Consider the following 20,545-nt stretch of genomic DNA (forward strand, 5'->3'; position numbering starts at 1 on the left):
TCCAGCGAGAAAAGTGTGCATTAATTCAATTAATGCTTAAATACTACTGTCATATCTGAAATATCAGAAATTCAGGGCATCCCAAGAAATCTCAGTCCAGAAACCACTGTTGAATGTACGTAACCTTCAAGCCCCCAGACAGCACTACATGAAAAACCATCATGCTACTGTGTATAGCCACATGAGCTTCAGAATACTTTAGGAAATTCAGCACCTAACAGTCAGTCGCTGCATCAAGAAATGCAACCTTACACTGTATTACACAAAGAGAAAGCCATACATCAATTTTATGTACCAATTTTAATGCAACCAGTTTCTCGGGGTCGGAGTTCATTAAAGATGGACCAAAAGACAGTGGAAACGTGTGCTGTGGTCAGATAAGTCCATAATAAATATTATTTATTTACAATGGACCATCCAGAGTGTTATCAATAAAAGGCAAAATTTTTCATGGTACGGGGGTGCATCAGTGCCCATAGCATGTGCGTCTTACATAAGTGTGAAGGTACCATTGAGATGGAGGCATAGATTGGGATTTTAGAAAGACTTATGCTGCAGTCAAGGCAACATCTTTATTCTGCATGCTCTACAACAGTACACAGTAGCTTCGAACAATTAAGGGTTAAAGGCCTTGCTCAGGGGCCCAACAGTAGAAACTTGGCAGCAGCAGGGCTTGAATCTGCAATCATTAAATCTGAATCTAAAACCTTAACCACTGAGCTCTTGTCAGTGTGTGTACTGTATGTATGTAGGCCTCTCCACACAGCTCTAGGAGACCCTGGTTTGAACTTCACGCTTAGGCACTATCTGTGATGAGTATGGTATGTTTTTATCACATCCTATTTTTTTTCCCACATGCTCAAAAGCAAAAAGATACTCTAAATTGCTGTTGGGGTTCAGGTAAGTTAATGAGTAAATGAGTGGACACTCCAGGGTCTATGTGCAACTACAAACCTGATGAAGATTATCCTTTAATAAACAAATAAATACAAATGCACTCACTGCTCACTAGTCATCACAGACCGGGGTTTGGGCTAGCTAAAATGTGTATGAACACAAAAAAAGAACTAAAAATCACTAAACAAAGAGCTAAAACAGACAATAGGAAGGAATGCACTTAAACAGATTCTCCTAACTACACTGAATAGTAAATCAGCTAAAGGTGAAGAAACAATTTTCACACCTTTGCCATGCTTCTGTTAAGAAACATCATCACAATGTCAGTGGCACACATAAATATGCCAAGTGGTAGCACTAAAACAGAGAGACTTCTGAAAATTTAAGTGATCAAAATACTTACAGAACCTTCAAAAATACAAATCAGACTTAAACCAGAGCAGCCATGATTCAATCCCTAAAAGGAATGTGCTTGATGATCATAATGAAACCACAAAAATGTTAAAGAAAACATATGGAAGCATGATATAGACCAAAAGACCAGCAGGAAATTTTGCACCAGATTAGAATGTCACCGCTATAAAAAAAAAAAAAGGCTGAAAACATGATTGAATTAAAGTAAAATGTGTTTTGAATATTTACAAACAAACAAAGCAAATAATAAAACATGCACCCCAAAAATACCTAAGGTACTGAATTCATCATTTGTGTGTTCTGGACAACATTACCGGACTTTCAGTTGGTCTTAGTAGGAATCAGAGTGCTGTTCCTTTAAAAAAAAAATGTAGTGAGTCACAATATATATATTTTTTTTAAGCACAGGGTACCCAATGGAGTCAGAATGCGAGAAAGCCGGTCTAAGCCGGTTTGTAACCTCGGGGTATGGAATTATCTCTTAATATGTAGCGTTAGTGGTCAGGACATCAGATGAAGAAAGAGAAAAAAGGAAAAGAAAGAAAAAAATAGTAACTAATAGGAAGGAGGGGGGGCATAAGGGGAGGGACATGAAGCTCCTGTGTTTTAAAGGCAATAGGAGGAAAAAAGTACTTCTTGCAAGATGCTGAATCTAAAAACCTGGCACCTTGACAAGAAGGCTCATTGCGGAACTTCAGACCACAGGGTGGGGCATACGTTGTTTAAACAAAAAAGGGAAAAAATGCTGGAACTTGAGCCATCTGGAGAGAGCGAGGTAGCAAAGAGATTTTAAAATCGGGTGATCTGGGCAAAGAAGGCTAAGACAAAGAAACAAAGAAAGCAACCAACTAAAATGTATCAAAAAAGGTTAATACAAATAATGTACACCATATTTATCAAAAGCAAAGAATCAGTGCACCAGGTTTAAAAAATTCACACTTACAAAATAACTTCAATAGTTTGTAATGTTGGGCACAAATCCTTCTACAACTTAAGGTAGTGGTTTCACAATGTTAGAAAACATTACATCAAGAGAAATCAGGACAAGAAGATATTTTCAGTACTGTACTTGATTCTGTTTAACCTATTTGGTTCACTGAAGTCATTCAAACAAAGAAATTGAACTTGTGCTCATGTTAAGGAGTGGGGTGAAATTGCAACATGGAGGCAGTTATTTAAAATAAATTCAGTTTTCACACTAAAACCCCATAGCTGACTAAATTTATTTGTACTATCCTAGGTTTAGGCCATTCACATTTGCAGCCTACAACAGTACTGCCATTTGAAAAATTGGTACATTGGTTGTATTTAGCAGGAACAACTACTTGACAAAGCTGATTTAAAAGAAAATGAATGATTAAAATAGCTGTCAATGATTTGTATTATCGTCTATACTTTGCCATACTGACACGGCTAAATATAAAACTGCTGATGAACTGTCTTGGCCACACTAGAGCAAACCGAGTCCCAAATCCACTCTTTGTACAACCATGTAGGACAGTGCACAACAGTTATGGCTTCTCCACACCCTGTAATGTAATTTGAAGCCAAGTGATGTAATTTTGAATTTGTCTTAGTGACTATTAGTGATCACAGCGCAAAAAAGTTTCTTAGTCTTGTAGACCAAAAACCTGAAGAGAGCATGTTGGATGCACAGACGGAGGAGCAGAAGTGAGGAAAGTTTGTAACAACACAGTGGCAAATAAACCAATCCATTTAGAACAGTGCTGTTTTATAGCATAGATCATGTAATGGTGTGGGTTAGAATTAGGTTTGTAATTATTTATGTGAGCTATGTGCATTTATATGTTACCATGAGAGCGCAATAAACGTCATTAGCATTAGGATTTATTGTCAAATGTATCTTTTGAAATTAATTACAAAATACTTCAACCTGTTTTAATCTGTGTTACATATGTAATAAATTTAGGAGCATAAAATGTGCACAATGTTACATTTTATTGTAAGAATAATTTTTCTCATGCTTTTAAAAATGTCGTTTCTATTAGTTTCCAAAAGCTGGTGGTTAATTTGAATTGAGGGCTGCAGATCACACACATGAGCAGTAATGAGTGGGCTGAAGCACAAACACTTTCTATAGATGTATTATCGATTGGCAAGGCGTGTTGCAATACTAGGTGCAGATGCATTAATGCATTCATGTCATTTCAATAAACCATGAAACTAGGATACATTTGCAATAACAAGAAAACTATTAATGAATCATAAAAACACACAAAGTTGTTTTAATAGTAACCCTACATAAAGTTAGGACTTTGCTGATCATGTTGCATCAGTGTAACTATGCAGTACTAAAGTGGTATTGTAGATCTTTACGCTACCAACTGCGTTTGTGTTCTTATTTGCATGTTAAATTAATTTAGTTTTGTAATTGACTGTTAGCTACTGACTGTGTGTGTTTAAAATCATATCTTGAACGATGAACTAGTTCTGGTCATGTGTTTATTATAATGTCACTGTTCTACATCACTGCCACGCTCACTATGATGAACTGCTCTTATGCACTAAAGCATGAAGATTTGCAGACATGAAACTCCATAACATTTATATTCTCATAGGACTTGGGTTAACTGTTATGATTCGACTTATTCCTAGTTAAAACCTTAAACACTTTAAACACTTGACACTATCTTTGGCCAGCATCTTCTCTGTTCTAATGCCAGATTTACTACAGTGATGTGCAAGTAATTTGCTTATAATTTAACACATTACAGTATTGGGCAATTTATTCCTTTATAGTAACCATTTTACATGGGTAAGGGTATGGGGCATCTCTCAAAACCACTGGGCAAAAGGTATAAATACACTAGACAATGAGCCAGGTATGATGGACATGGGATGCAAGTGTCAAAGTTTAAACAGGCAATAACCAGATGTAAGGATTAAACAAACATCACTGGGAGCAACACAGAACCAACATGTCAGCTGTGCCACTGTGCCAATTGATTTTAATTGTTTATTGATGTTTGGTCCTCAGCACAAATGGCAAAGACTTTGTTCATTTGTAAGCCACTGCTATTTGCAGACACTTATGTTTGACTTCCCAGTGGACTTCAGTCTTTCCCTGCTGTCAATGAAATGTGCCGTTAAATCACTTTGTATTGGTATCTCCAGAAAGAGAGCAAGGAGAATCCCCACACACTTAGTAGAGAAGAAAATAGAACCCCTGTACAGACTGCTGTACAATCCAAAGTAGAAGAATACTGTGGCTAAAAAGCCACAAACTAAAAATTTTGAACTTAGAAAATGATAAACAATTAATTAATAAAGAAAAAATAATGCAATATTAATATTACATTTCCTTCAAAGCAAAACATCACTGTAACATGCATAAGCATTCTTTATTATTCACCAACAGGACCTTTAAAGCAGAAATAAAGTTTAGGAAAAGGTCAACGTTCCTCTTACTGATGTGAGGATGATAGCATTAGATAAGAAGACAGTGCCAACCTTGTAAATTAGAAATGGGTAAAAGGGCAATGTAATGGCATGTCCCAGAACTGCTGTTGAACGTCTAATTTTAAAAATACCCCCAAAAATACCTAAGGTACTGAATTCATCATTTGTGTGTTCTGGACAACATTACCGGACTTTCAGTTGGTCTTAGTAGGAATCAGAGTGCTGTTCCTTTAAAAAAAAAATGTAGTGAGTCACAATATATATATTTTTTTTAAGCACAGGGTACCCAATGGAGTCAGAATGCGAGAAAGCCGGTCTAAGCCGGTTTGTAACCTCGGGGTATGGAATTATCTCTTAATATGTAGCGTTAGTGGTCAGGACATCAGATGAAGAAAGAGAAAAAAGGAAAAGAAAGAAAAAAATAGTAACTAATAGGAAGGAGGGGGGGCATAAGGGGAGGGACATGAAGCTCCTGTGTTTTAAAGGCAATAGGAGGAAAAAAGTACTTCTTGCAAGATGCTGAATCTAAAAACCTGGCACCTTGACAAGAAGGCTCATTGCGGAACTTCAGACCACAGGGTGGGGCATACGTTGTTTAAACAAAAAAGGGAAAAAATGCTGGAACTTGAGCCATCTGGAGAGAGCGAGGTAGCAAAGAGATTTTAAAATCGGGTGATCTGGGCAAAGAAGGCTAAGACAAAGAAACAAAGAAAGCAACCAACTAAAATGTATCAAAAAAGGTTAATACAAATAATGTACACCATATTTATCAAAAGCAAAGAATCAGTGCACCAGGTTTAAAAAATTCACACTTACAAAATAACTTCAATAGTTTGTAATGTTGGGCACAAATCCTTCTACAACTTAAGGTAGTGGTTTCACAATGTTAGAAAACATTACATCAAGAGAAATCAGGACAAGAAGATATTTTCAGTACTGTACTTGATTCTGTTTAACCTATTTGGTTCACTGAAGTCATTCAAACAAAGAAATTGAACTTGTGCTCATGTTAAGGAGTGGGGTGAAATTGCAACATGGAGGCAGTTATTTAAAATAAATTCAGTTTTCACACTAAAACCCCATAGCTGACTAAATTTATTTGTACTATCCTAGGTTTAGGCCATTCACATTTGCAGCCTACAACAGTACTGCCATTTGAAAAATTGGTACATTGGTTGTATTTAGCAGGAACAACTACTTGACAAAGCTGATTTAAAAGAAAATGAATGATTAAAATAGCTGTCAATGATTTGTATTATCGTCTATACTTTGCCATACTGACACGGCTAAATATAAAACTGCTGATGAACTGTCTTGGCCACACTAGAGCAAACCGAGTCCCAAATCCACTCTTTGTACAACCATGTAGGACAGTGCACAACAGTTATGGCTTCTCCACACCCTGTAATGTAATTTGAAGCCAAGTGATGTAATTTTGAATTTGTCTTAGTGACTATTAGTGATCACAGCGCAAAAAAGTTTCTTAGTCTTGTAGACCAAAAACCTGAAGAGAGCATGTTGGATGCACAGACGGAGGAGCAGAAGTGAGGAAAGTTTGTAACAACACAGTGGCAAATAAACCAATCCATTTAGAACAGTGCTGTTTTATAGCATAGATCATGTAATGGTGTGGGTTAGAATTAGGTTTGTAATTATTTATGTGAGCTATGTGCATTTATATGTTACCATGAGAGCGCAATAAACGTCATTAGCATTAGGATTTATTGTCAAATGTATCTTTTGAAATTAATTACAAAATACTTCAACCTGTTTTAATCTGTGTTACATATGTAATAAATTTAGGAGCATAAAATGTGCACAATGTTACATTTTATTGTAAGAATAATTTTTCTCATGCTTTTAAAAATGTCGTTTCTATTAGTTTCCAAAAGCTGGTGGTTAATTTGAATTGAGGGCTGCAGATCACACACATGAGCAGTAATGAGTGGGCTGAAGCACAAACACTTTCTATAGATGTATTATCGATTGGCAAGGCGTGTTGCAATACTAGGTGCAGATGCATTAATGCATTCATGTCATTTCAATAAACCATGAAACTAGGATACATTTGCAATAACAAGAAAACTATTAATGAATCATAAAAACACACAAAGTTGTTTTAATAGTAACCCTACATAAAGTTAGGACTTTGCTGATCATGTTGCATCAGTGTAACTATGCAGTACTAAAGTGGTATTGTAGATCTTTACGCTACCAACTGCGTTTGTGTTCTTATTTGCATGTTAAATTAATTTAGTTTTGTAATTGACTGTTAGCTACTGACTGTGTGTGTTTAAAATCATATCTTGAACGATGAACTAGTTCTGGTCATGTGTTTATTATAATGTCACTGTTCTACATCACTGCCACGCTCACTATGATGAACTGCTCTTATGCACTAAAGCATGAAGATTTGCAGACATGAAACTCCATAACATTTATATTCTCATAGGACTTGGGTTAACTGTTATGATTCGACTTATTCCTAGTTAAAACCTTAAACACTTTAAACACTTGACACTATCTTTGGCCAGCATCTTCTCTGTTCTAATGCCAGATTTACTACAGTGATGTGCAAGTAATTTGCTTATAATTTAACACATTACAGTATTGGGCAATTTATTCCTTTATAGTAACCATTTTACATGGGTAAGGGTATGGGGCATCTCTCAAAACCACTGGGCAAAAGGTATAAATACACTAGACAATGAGCCAGGTATGATGGACATGGGATGCAAGTGTCAAAGTTTAAACAGGCAATAACCAGATGTAAGGATTAAACAAACATCACTGGGAGCAACACAGAACCAACATGTCAGCTGTGCCACTGTGCCAATTGATTTTAATTGTTTATTGATGTTTGGTCCTCAGCACAAATGGCAAAGACTTTGTTCATTTGTAAGCCACTGCTATTTGCAGACACTTATGTTTGACTTCCCAGTGGACTTCAGTCTTTCCCTGCTGTCAATGAAATGTGCCGTTAAATCACTTTGTATTGGTATCTCCAGAAAGAGAGCAAGGAGAATCCCCACACACTTAGTAGAGAAGAAAATAGAACCCCTGTACAGACTGCTGTACAATCCAAAGTAGAAGAATACTGTGGCTAAAAAGCCACAAACTAAAAATTTTGAACTTAGAAAATGATAAACAATTAATTAATAAAGAAAAAATAATGCAATATTAATATTACATTTCCTTCAAAGCAAAACATCACTGTAACATGCATAAGCATTCTTTATTATTCACCAACAGGACCTTTAAAGCAGAAATAAAGTTTAGGAAAAGGTCAACGTTCCTCTTACTGATGTGAGGATGATAGCATTAGATAAGAAGACAGTGCCAACCTTGTAAATTAGAAATGGGTAAAAGGGCAATGTAATGGCATGTCCCAGAACTGCTGTTGAACGTCTAATTTTACACTTGCAGGCAAGAAAAGAAGATGAAGCAGCACTGTGTGATTAGTCCAAAAGGCTCATGTTATGAAAATTAATAACAGTGTAAAGGTTGTAATGGACTTCAAATCACAAAATAGAAGTATCAGGGGCACAACAATATTTCAGTAGTCAGCACTAGTGCTTTATAAATGTCAGTTACAATCCCTTGAAGAGCTGAGCATGGATCAGTAGTAAGAATGTCTCAATTATAAAACTACAAAAGTCTTTTTTCTTCACAGTACACAAAGGGTTACATTATATAGTGCTTATGCAGGATTAGTCTAGGGATAAGATGAATACTAGATGAAGATAAAGGCATAGCAAAGCATTAAACCCAACATTTATCACAGACTTAAATGTAATAAATATAATTACAGTGCACAACATTGCACAGTTTAAAAGAATCCAGATTTTAGAAGCCCACTAAACCATATTTCAAAAAAGTTCCAGATGTAAATAGGCCAGATTCTAAGTAACATAGTAAATACTTATAGCAAAATAAAAATCAATCAAATAAGCTGGTGATGCAAAGATAAGATATACTATTTAGTGTGATACCATGCAGTCAAGCAAAGCAAAGCAAGCGCAGTATACAATAAGAGTCTGGCAGCTAGTTAAAAGTATGTTGTTAACAGAACTCTGGAGTGGTTTCTCCAAACAGAACAAAAGTTCTGCTTCAGAAATTAAAACACATGAACAGTGCCTACACTACATGTCAAATGGAAGCACCCACAAAGTTTGTTTAGCAGTTATTTTGTAGTTACTGTGTAATTGCTGCCATGTTGAGTTCAACAAAACATAAAAAATACAATGTTTATTCCATACAGCTAGAATTTAATGACAAAGTAAACATACAAAGACACTATATTGCCAATAAATTCAGCTCACAGTTTACTGTACTGACAGTATTAGATGATAGGTAAAAGAAATGGCCCGAAGTTACATTACTGTGTTTTTAATTATAAAAAACTATTATGAGATACTTCTAATCAACATAGACATTAAGCAAATTGTAACATCTCACATTCCCTGGTATACCCTTTTAAAATTAAAAATTCAGTCCAACAGAACTAAAACAACTAAATAAGACATTTAAATGGCTGTCTAAAATATAGACTCTAAAGCTACACTAGTCTGTTCCCTTTTGGATGTCAATAGAAGGAAAACCACTTTGGGCACAAGCAGTGCACTTCTTTGAGCAGCTTGTGATCGAACTATTCCATCTCCAGCCATATATTAAGCTTTGCTCAGCTGTGACAGCTGCAAACTGCAGATGCAGTCAGAGAACTTTTCTGAGATATTTGGATCAAAATAAAACGGCAGTTTAAAAAAACTAATGTTGCAAGACTGGCTTTGCCAAAATAATGTTTAAAGGCAGTTCCATTGCTAACTGGATATTTTTGGGATACAAAGGTCACGTAAAAAATATTAGACAGAACTAGTCATTATGACAACATATCCGACCTGATCTTTGTATGTTATTGATAAATCATTAAAACTATACCGTAAACTTTTACTTAATATGCTAATTGTCTTAATGTAACTGTGCAGACGTTTTTTCTGGTCAGGGTCACAGTACGACACCACTTGGAAACACTAGCCGCAAGAGAGGAATATGCCCTGGACAGAGCACCACATACATACTCACACAATCATTTACTAAATCATGCCAAAGTAGCCAATTCACCTTTGGTATGTTTTGGGAGGTTGTACAAAACCTGAAGGAAATCTATGCAAACACAGAGACTTACAGTGTATACAAAACTCCTCACAAACATTGACTGAAGGGCAGGTTCAAACCCAGTACTCAAGCACCCATGCTGCTTTGCTGCACCTACACTGTAAGTGGGGCCATTGTGACTGGACAGAACGGCTTTATCTAATTTACATAAGAGATCATGATGCATGTCAAGAGGATGAAATTAATACAGAACTGAATATGATCAAAGTTTAATGATCAAACAATTATTAGCTTTTATACCAACAGTTTTACTTCCCCAAAAACAGTAGTGGATATAAAGTGACCTAATTCATTAAATGTTTGTATTTAAAAACACAACACAATGGAGCATGAGCACTTCATTGTAGAGGTCAAGCTTTTAAGCATTCAAGTCTGTAGCTTTCTGGCTGTACACCACACACCCACACACCCACTGTACCCAGGTAATAAAAAATTTCACAGAACCAACAGCAGAAAATACATTGGCATCTCAGCCTTTTTCAGTCAGTGACCCTATTTCAAAAGCTACAACTAGAGACCCCACTACAACCTTATTTCTTTTTCCTTGACCTCTCCCTTCAATACATTACTGTAAAAAGTATGTATTTATTAAATAAGTAAAATTCTTATGAAACACAAAAAATGATCTAAGTAAATTCTTTATTATGTTTGCATGTTAACCTCTTCTGCACATTAAATCACATGTGTTATACACATATCACAATTGGAATTACCTTTTTTAACTAAAAACAGTTATTAGTGTAATTAGTGTCTTATGCATTTAGCCTATTAGATACATGCTTAAGACACTCACCAGCAGTAAGCAATAAAAGAAAGTGCAGCTCCTTGTGGTCAAAGACAAAGCAAATGGACATTGACCACTAGTCAGGAATCTTTACCACAGATGATCATTGCTGATCTATACTTTACAAATACTTAATATACAGTATAATCGGTGCACCACTGATATGTACTATAGTAGCTCCAGTATCGATCTGTATATACAGATCTCTGCCCAGATGGCATTTTACACTGCAGGTTCTTTAGCTTTTATCTTCTTTGAGGGATAAATTCTCAGACCTCTCACAGGAACTGACACCTTGCAATTGAATATTCTCAAGTCAATTCTCTATTGAATTTCTCCCATTCGAATAAATGAAGTATGCTCTGAAATTATTAACATCTGGAACTTAGCAGGAAACATTACGCCAGCACACAGAAGCCGACAGTGTAAAAAGCTTGCAGGAAAAATAAAACTAGTGCCTGTACATTGCTATATAGCCATCATCAGTTAAAATGTTCACAGCTTATATGTATGCATTTTTCGTCCATCATGCTACCAGGCATATTGTGCCGTTTCCTGCTGCTGTTTATCTAACTCAAACGTCAGGAAGGCCCTCTAATTAAACTTCACAGGGAGCCATTCATTTGACTTGATTGTTTCTGTGTGGGATTTAATAATGCTTTCATGAGGCCTGCTGAACATAGTTGTGTTAACAAGGCCATTATAACAATGTACTACTATGAACCAAATAAAAACTGTTAATTTTTTCCTTATGCCAGACACAAATGCAGTGACAAATAACCAGCAACTAACAGTTAGATTTCTAGGACAGAGTAAGAATATAAGTGTAAGAATATCCAGCACCATCACAGTCAAGGCATAAAAAAAAACCCTTAGAAGGCAGATTATGGCAGGTATGTACTTAAACCTTACCCAGTGATGTATTTCATTCTGTGAATGTGCATGTGAACTTTTTGCAGAGAATATGTGCTTCACTAGAGTCATTATCTAATAAGTACAGGATCTGTCAGTGTTCAAAGCTTTGATACTACACTGTATCCAAAACTGAACAGTCTGCATGCAAAAAGAGCTCTCCACAATCAACAAAAAACAAGAAACTTTTACAACCCATATCATACACTTAAAAACTAATGTTTTGACAACCCAGCTAGAAAATGACTAAGCAAAAGGCATGCGGCAGTATATTTTACAACTGACAGGTCCTTTTACTGTGCAAGATGAAATTCTTGTTCAATGTTACACTTTATAAGCAGTCATTAGCATCATACACATTAATTAACAGCAATTAACAAAGTTTTGTTTTTGGGGCATGGAAGGGATAAAAGAAAAGCTGATTAAGAGCTAATGATGCCATTTCCTTTCATCTTAAACAGTTTGTATTTAACTTATTTCTTCAGCATAAGCACTATGCACTCAAGAACACAAAGAACTACTAAAGAAAATTGTCAACCACAGACCTTCAGAGCTCTATGCCGGACTTTTTATTCAAATCATAAACAAAAAAATGTCTATGCATTTGAATAAACAGGCACTACATTACACATAAACAAATTTCTGTCAGGACTATGACTAAATTAAAAAAAAAAAAAAAAAAGACTTCAACAGACTGGTGTTCTTACTACTTTGTAAAAGAAAATGTAGAGATGCACATGTCTCTTATGTCTAAATGCACTTGTGATACCCATACCAATCTAACAAGCATTTTTATTTGCAAATTACAAGCGAATTACATATTATGATACTACACATTATTGTAGCATAATACATACCACTTCTACACAGAGATCATTATCATAGTGACAAAGGTCAGCTAATGTTGCAAAGTTATATAAATTAACCTAGCTGTTCTGGTAAAGACATAATTTAGAACAATTTGTATTTCATCTTAGTGTACATAGAGTTTCAGTCCTAGTTTATCTTAGATAAGCTGAATGACAGTGGATATGTGTGCTGTGGTCATATGAGTCCATGCTTCAGCTTGTTTTCGTGAAAAAATGGACACCGGACAGACAAAAAGGACTATGCAGATGGTTATCAGCAAAAATCTGACATGGTATGGGGGTGCATTAGTGCCCTTTGCATAGACGACTTACATATGTACGAAGGAACTTTGGGATTTTAGAGAGACATACTACCATCAAGGTGATGTATTTTCCTGGTAAGTCCATGTTTATTTCAGGAAGACAACAGCAGGCCTTATTCTGTACATGCCACAACAGTGTGGCTTTACAAACACAGAGTGCGTATTCTTCTCCCCTATTGAAAATTTATGGTGCTGTTCTGTGTGCTCTTGTGGGATTTTTTTCCAGTAACTTTGGCCTTAAACATAGGTAAATTTGCAACTTGAAATCACCGCAAATATGTAAGAATACTGTAGTTTGTGTTAAAAAGGAGAATCAGACAATGATAAAACAACCTACTGAAGAGCTGAAGTTTTGTATCAAGCAAAAAATCAGCAAAGGATTTCACCTGTAAAACCACAGTAATTAGTATCCTTAGTTTACAAATGAATAAAAAGTGTAATTTTTAAGTAAGGTGATGTAAGACGTGTAAATGTGCCTCATGCCAACTTTGTGTTGCAGGCATTGAATTTGTACATTTGTCTATATTTACAAAATCAAGTTGGTTAGTAAAAAACTTTGGAAATCTTTTCTTTGTGCTTTTGTCAGTTGAATAAAGGATTAAGCAAATTAAAAGATTACAGATTTTCAAGGCATTTTACAAAAATGCCTCAACCTTTGTAAATATAGGGTTTGTTTAAAAGTTAGACAACAGCTTACTAAAACATGATAGAAAATACATAATTGGATGACAAATCCAATTTTGTACCAACCAAGCATTTCAGTCAATATGTATTCCAGTAGCAATAAGAAGTATTGGATTTGGTGCATCTTTAATTAAAAACAATCAATGAGCAATATACGATATTAAAGAACCAAAGTACAACTCATACAATCAATAACATGTACATAACAGGCATGTTAATAATTAACCAGTTAACTAATAACTGACAAAGAAGTAACTGATTGATGCTGTTGGTTAAAATTATAATTGAAATGAATTTCCAGCAGCTAGTATACGTTTGGAGGTTAGAGTTACAGAGTTACAGATCCCAGACACAAGAATGGTACAGAGATTTTGCTGATTTGTACCTTCCTTACCATCCTTAAAGCACATGCACCGACTGACTGCTTACATATTCATTCAGGGAACGAGCACTGCAGTTCTAATCCAATAACTTTACATTATTTAAATCATAAAAAATTTAACAATGTAACAAATTAAAATTGCCAACGGTGAAGCGTTTTTGTCCAACTCTACACGTGTGGATCTTTTTTTTTTTTCTTTTTACAAATACTGTATGATGTGATTATGCCCCAGTATAGGCAGAATTCTGCTCATCCTAACAATAACTACAGTAATGTTTACAGGAAAAGCTTTTATATACATATTTAGTTTTTTGATTAGCGTGTTTAGATAGTTCTTGTATTGGACGGTTTTCTGCCGACTGTATAAAATCTACATTGAGAATGCTAGGATGGTTCTGCTCACAGCGTTTATGATAATCTCATTGTTTCTCATTACTGCCACATTCACTATGTTACACAGTTTTTATTAAATTAAGCATGAAGCCTTGTTCATATGAAACGTGTTGCGGGTTTTATATATTAAGGGGACGCTATAGGCTTGTCAGTCATTAGTTAACCGCCCGCTAATGACAAGTGATTATCAGATTGGCAAAATTTGCATCCTCGTAAATAGCGAAATGTTCACTGGTTAATTGTTAAGTAGACACATATAACTGTACTTTTTTTCAGTACAATACCAATAGTCTAAAAAAAAATATTCTGTTCATTACAGCATTTTTTAGAATAGATTCCACAGAACATGATGCCCAGACCTACAGCCCTTATCTGGACGAAAGAAAACAGCAGTTCCCTGCTTAGGGACATGCTAATTCATCAAACTCTTTCGGGCAAGACAGTTCATCCATAACGTTCTTCTTAACCCCAAAGTCAAACCTGGACACAAATTGGCTGGTTGGTAAACAAGAATGTTTTTCCCCTAGAAGGTGATATCGCTTACACCAATATAAAACTATTTCCAATACAGCTGTAAATATCTTAATGTTTTAGAGCAAGTAGTCATATTTAGGTGCTATATATCTACCAGTGCATGCTTACAGAACAAGTGACTTTGTTGTGTCTACTGGAAATCTTTGCCAAGGGGACACAGAAGCTTCTAAACACTGCCTTTTCTAATGATTTAGCAGTTTTGAAACTAAGCCAAGACAACTTTCTGTCCTTACTACTGAAATGAGTTTATCAAGTGTAAATGCAGTTGATTTCATAGATGTTGCATCAGCAGCCGGTGGCATAATGGTCAGAATGCAGCAACTGAACAAACACAGTGGTGTAGCTTTATATTTGAAAAACAAACTACTACATTATAGCTTATCTTATTGTGATAGTTCTGATACAGACTGTGCGTGATGCTTAAAAGAGGTAATAGTCCTGTAAAGTACCAAAAGAAATGGTACCACCTTGACATCTGGTAGAAAGAACTCCTTTTATTGTGGCACAGATCAGTCATGAAATCTTATGATGATAAAAATTAGGCAGCCCACAGAGTCTTTGCACAGCACGGTGTATTCCATCTAATCACCTAGCGACACGTTACTCACGTCTCACGGGTTTAGCTACGGCAAGCAATCGCTGATGATACGGCAGCCATGCACCGTGGAAATTAAAGAGAGCACACTGCATGAAATCCCTTCACAGCCTGTAACTGCAAGCTGGGGTGCGCTGACTAAAGTGATGAATAGCTTAAAAAATGAATAAAAAACAACCAATATCATTGTGCTCCCCTATTTTGCATCTGTAAAAAGGGGGGAAATGATCTAAACAAAATGAATTTAAGGAAAACAGTATATGAGAACATTGTTTGGACTCCTTCTGTAGATATAACTTGATGAGTAGAATAAGATACAATGAGCAGAAAAGATAAAGTAAGTAGAAAAAGATAGAAATTGGCTTATTTGACATTCCTGTTGTAAAGACATGGTCTCTACTAATTACTATGTATTTAAGCAGCAAATAATAGGGTAGTGAGACCAACAGAACCCTAACCCTGATGATTCTTTTCAGCTGCTCCCAAATTTAGGGGTTGCTACAGCTGACCATTTAACTACATATTTAATTTGGCACAGTTTTTAGACTGGATGCCCCTTCTGACAAAACCCTACTATTTATCTAGGCTTGGGACCCTAATCCGGCAAGATACGATTATGAATTTGGGCCACACTTAAGTACCGTCCTGAATAATGAAATAATGGAAAGGAAGAGTGCTGGCTAGTTATCAGTTACGGATTGGGTGTTAAAAAAAGCTTGGGTGTTTCTAAAAAGCTAGTAAAAACTTGTTTAAACCACTTTCAATTATTAGTGACAACTACTCGCCCATCAAGTATCATATAAATCTCTTTTTTATTACTCTAAGAAAACTCTGATTATGAAGTGCAACTTTATACTCCTTTAAATAATGGAAACTTTCAGGCTACTTACAAATATCTGCTAAATGCAATGCTTATTCTAATCCAATTTGGGCCAAATATAAAAAAACAAGGCAGAGTGTATGCACAGAACACACTAAGCTATGAGCAGCGATGACCAGCTATGCAGGCAAAGTGCACCAGCAAATTAAAACTGTTAATTAAAAACTGTTCAGTATTTTTCATTATATTTTTGAATGCTTGCCAACTGAATGATACCAACTGAACCTAAAGTAAAGCCAAATTTATGCCAGCCAAGGTTTAGGCTGACAAAAACTGCCTGAGTGAGGCATGCTCAACACAGTAACACATGCTGTAACACAGTTTTTGTTACAGCATACACCAAACATGTATTTTTAAGGAAGGCATGAGTGTGTCAAATTGAAATATCCAATAGTTACCCTAATTAACCACAATAATTGTGACATGGCAGCTGATGTGTCAGTATCTCTTGACTGAAAATCACCAGCGCCTTATAAGCGGTAATTCACTTCAGATGGAAGTTTTTCTATATATCATGGTTTCTCCTTCTTACACTTTCCAGCTCCTTTGTTGGCACACCTGCATTTTTCTGTAGTGATACTGGGCCACTGGGACCAGTCTTCTGCTGGCGTACGATGCCAGCATTTTATAGTTTTCCCCAGGTGAGTGGATTTCACAGAGGTGAAGTGACGTCCCTTTTCCGGAGCAGACCCCATCCATAAATCCAGTTGTGTGCGGGGTATGCCAGTTGGTGTGGTTGAGGTGCCACTCATGCATTTACGATTCCAGCTGGTTTTGAAGATTTCCTAGCTTTCCTTATTTTCTGAGAACTGCGTTGTTGCAGACGACTGGAGCCTGTTATTCTGAGAAACCAGTTCTCAGTTCTGCACTATACCTGTTCTATACACTCCACTGCAGGCTACAGATGTTTTGTGTCTTTTATTTATTACTTTGTTTCCACGAACATTAACAAAAGCAAATATAGTTATTAATATATCTTGATCCATTTCATTTAACATATTTTATACCTACCTTACAGTGTAAACTTTACCAGGTTTTAACATGTAGAGCAGTAATAACTTGATCAGAAATGCACTGTAAAAGTCAAAACTTAACACAAACTTGTAAGAAATGTATGCCATAGCAGTTTTGTGTGACTGAATGATGGGCACTTAAATGGAAGCCATGCACAAAAGAAATCACTTCTTCAAAATACGCACCTTAATACTGAACTGTATTTTGCTGGACAAAGACAAAAAGGAAGAGAAGGAACTTCTTTCTTTCTTACCCTAATGGCAATGTAAAGCTTGCTTGCTGATGGAGAGCATGACCAAAGTTCCAGTGACTGAACATGTTTTTGGTGGGTTACATGGATTATATTTAAAGTCTGAACTTGAGGTGACAGTTTGGATTTTCTCCAAAATTTTGGCAAAGTACTGATAAGCAGAGGTAAATTACGCCAACCCACAACTGCTTGGCTCCAGGTTTCAAATCCCTGTGATGCTTCAGCCAGTCTGTCTGTATAGAGACATGACCGGCTATGTGTAAGGGGACCAATGGCAAAGGCCCTATGGTGGAATAATTGATGGATTGTCTGGGGTGTGTTACTATGTTGCACCCAGTGATTCAAGGTAAACCCAAGGGAAAGACCGAAAACAGCTCTGAGCAGGATGAAGCAGTAGTAGAACATAAAAATAAAACAAATTAAACAAATTTACTTGCCAAAAAGAACTGAACGTCCAAGATGGCAATGACACGTCTTTTAAAACATTGGTAAGATTGGAGCATTCCTGTTTAAATTTGTTTTTTGCAAATATAGTGAAATATGTCAGTAGCGCTGTCCTCAGATTACCCACTTGTTTGTAGGTTAAAAAGCAAGTTCAGCAGGCAAGGCTGGTAAAAACAGTATACAGCAGCAGACAGTACTCAGTGGACCTGGAATGAGTAAAGCCTACAAATCAGACGCTGTCTCAATTTTAGTTGTCTGCAGCAGCAGGGAAAACAGAGAGCATATCTATTATTGATCAGAGTTTCTTCCCGAGCCTGATCTCTGCCCGTTTCTCAGTAACTGCGTGTTGATGATCAATAGGTGCATTTAGTCTGGAATTCATTTGCAGCCTCATGTCTGTCAGAGAGCTGCTGCTGGGCGGCCATTTGCGCGCATATGGAGCAAGTTGAGAGTGAGACAGCGTCCTCACTTACGTAAATGGCTGATGCATTTTCGGATTTGCTACCCCCTCCTCCTCCTCCTCCTCCTCCTCCTCATCTAAATTGTACAGCCATCAGCTTTTAGCGTGTGCCCTGCACACTTCACCCAAATGCCAAGATCGGGGAGAGAAGAGATCCAGCACGGATGTTATATAGGCACATTTAGGAAATAAACACTCGCAGCACTAAGTGTTTGCTGTACTATATTTTGTTCATTGTTTGTGGCTTCACTCCTGTAACCGGGGACGCTTCGGCTTTCTCTTCCAATCCCACTTAACCCCAAGAGACTTCACATGGAACAATGAAACGCGAAATGTTGCAATTGAGCGCAGGAATTTATTCTATTCCGACACAGTTTAAGCAACTCCGTTATCGCACGCAACACTTTGCGCTTAACAAAATCAGAAACGATACCTCTACAACCAGTTACGTTTAACATTTTATAAACCTTTAACAATGCATGCTATTGTCCGTTTGTCTGTCTTTAAAAAAGCCGTTCCGTAAATAATTACAACCAGTGCGTTCTCTCTCTACCCTTTCAACTCCCGCCGCCGAAAATTAAAAAAAAAATCTCGTCCGACCCGGCTAGGCCGCGGTTCAATCCCCGGGCTTACCTGACTTAGCTTTTCCGCTTCAGGTCGCTCTGGCTCCGCGCTGGCAGTCCGTTCCTGAAGCGCTGCGGCACCTCTGCTCCACGCAGTCCCCGGCGCCGCCACTGAACACAAAGGCGCTGATTGGACCTCGGCGTGCGCTCGGCCGCTCGCTCTGTGCGCAGACACGCGGCTTATTGGTCGGTGGGCGGCGGTGTCGGAGACGCGCCCCTATTATCGCCGGTGTATTTGTGTGTGTGTGTGTGTGTGTGTGTGTGTGTGTGTGTGTGTGTGTGTGTGTGTGTGTGTGTGTGTGTCTGGAGGGGAGGAGACAAGCACACTGGTAGCTCCGCTCCGCGGGTTTGTTATGCGATTCGTGTCAGCAGCAGCAGCAGCAGCAGCAATGCACTGTGAGCTTACTACCGCACTTACACATGAACTGTGCACAGCCATATTAACTCCCGCTCCATTCCTGTACACACAGCGGCTCCGTCGCATTGTCCTTTTCCTTTATTTCCCCCATGTACAGCTTCCCGACATTCTCATACACACTAAACAATGCTTTCTAAAGGGTTTTAAATAATCATGATATACTGTGAGGTAGTGGACCGACACATTACAGCCTAGCGGAGGAAATGTATCCTATGATCCACCATAACGTGGAACAAATTATTATCGTCGCTGTAAATTCAATTAGACAGCGCGTAATTAGCGATGAGACGCACCGGGGAATTTATTAGTTGATCCTGCTGATATTAAATTGTATCTCCGATTAAGAATGGTCACAGTATATCAGCACACTAAAGTAATACATGTAAAAATAATATATTGTTGCTTACATGGAAAAACGATACGACCACTGCTGCTTCTAATTGACCTACATTATAAACAGTGTTGATTGTTTTGTAGGTCAATTGTGGGGAAAATTCCGCAAATGCCCTTAATTTAAAAATGCAATTGAATTTTTAGAAATCATTTTGTTGCCGGTATAGCTGCGTCAATTACATACTTTATAAAAAGAGTTAATTCTGTGTTTTGTTAGTAGCCTATTAATGGTGATGGCGAGTGAAGTTTTTACACAGATCTATAGGCTACATATCTATAGGCTGTATACAGATCTATAGGCTACAGGACTATAGGCTGTATACAGATCTATAGGTTACAGGACTATAGGCTACAGATCTATAGGCTACAGGACTATAGGCTGTATACAGATCTATAGGCTACAGGACTATAGGCTGTATACAGATCTATAGGCTACAGGACTATAGGCTACAGATCTATAGGCTACAGGACTATAGGCTGTATACAGATCTATAGGCTACAGGACTATAGGCTGTATACAGATCTATAGGCTACAGGACTATAGGCTACAGATCTATAGGCTACAGGACTATAGGCTGTATACAGATCTATAGGCTACAGGACTATAGGCTGTATACAGATCTATAGGCTACAGGACTATAGGCTGCATACAGATCTATAGGTTACAGGACTATAGGCTACAGATCTATAGGCTACAGGACT

The 20,545-nt window shown here is 37.1% G+C and overlaps 1 protein-coding gene across 2 annotated transcripts in view; it reads right to left on the minus strand.

Annotated features, from left to right (window-relative positions):
* Nucleotides 1–19,135, minus strand: part of gatad2b (GATA zinc finger domain containing 2B) — a 51,647-nt gene extending 32,512 nt beyond the window's left edge. The window contains exon 1 of one of the 2 annotated variants that reach the window (XM_062990672.1): nucleotides 19,048–19,135. The gene's annotated coding sequence lies outside the window, so the exon portion shown is untranslated. Of the gene's footprint in view, nucleotides 1–19,042 lie in introns of both variants that reach the window. The other variant, XM_062990671.1, reaches the window with a different exon arrangement.
* Between the last annotated feature and the right edge of the window lie 1,410 nt (nucleotides 19,136–20,545).

This window comes from Trichomycterus rosablanca, chromosome 2 (genome assembly GCF_030014385.1).
Source record: "Trichomycterus rosablanca isolate fTriRos1 chromosome 2, fTriRos1.hap1, whole genome shotgun sequence".
NCBI classification, from domain to species: Eukaryota; Metazoa; Chordata; class Actinopteri; order Siluriformes; family Trichomycteridae; genus Trichomycterus; species Trichomycterus rosablanca.